We start from the raw sequence: 603 nt of genomic DNA on the forward strand, positions 1-603 counted from the left end.
TGGACCTAGTGAAGAAGCAGTATCGATGACTCTAGACTTATTGGTGAGACATATACGTGCTAGAGGTTGGGAAATTAATCCAACAAAAATTCAGGCACCTTCCACCTCAGTGAAATTTCTAGGGGTCCACTGGTGTGGGGCATGTCAAGATATTCCTACTAAAGTGAAGGGTAAGTTACTGTATCCGGCTTCCCCCACAACTAAAAAGGAGGCACAATGTCTGGTGGGTCTCTTTGGATTTTGGAGGCAACATATCCCTCATTTGGGTGTGTTGCTGCTGCTTATTCATCAAGTGACTTGGAAAGCTGCTAGTTTTGAATGAGGCCCAGAACAACAGAAGGCTCTGCAACAGGTTCAGCCTGCCGTGCAGGCTGCTCTGCCACTTGGGCCATATGATCCGGCTGATCCAATGATACTTGAAGTGTCTGTAGTAGATAGAGATACTGTTTGAGGTCTTTGGCAGGTCCCTATTGGTGAATTGCAATGCAGGCCCTTGGGATTTTGGAGCAAAGCACTGCCATTCTCTGCAGATAAGTACTCTCCTTTTGAGAAACAGCTTTTGGCTTGTTACTGGGCTTTAGTAGAGACTGAACGCCTAACCAT

Source organism: Orycteropus afer, unplaced genomic scaffold (assembly GCF_000298275.1).
Source record: "Orycteropus afer afer isolate SDZICR_OR568_19922 unplaced genomic scaffold, OryAfe1.0 scaffold00318, whole genome shotgun sequence".
In the NCBI taxonomy this organism is placed as follows: Eukaryota; Metazoa; Chordata; class Mammalia; order Tubulidentata; family Orycteropodidae; genus Orycteropus; species Orycteropus afer.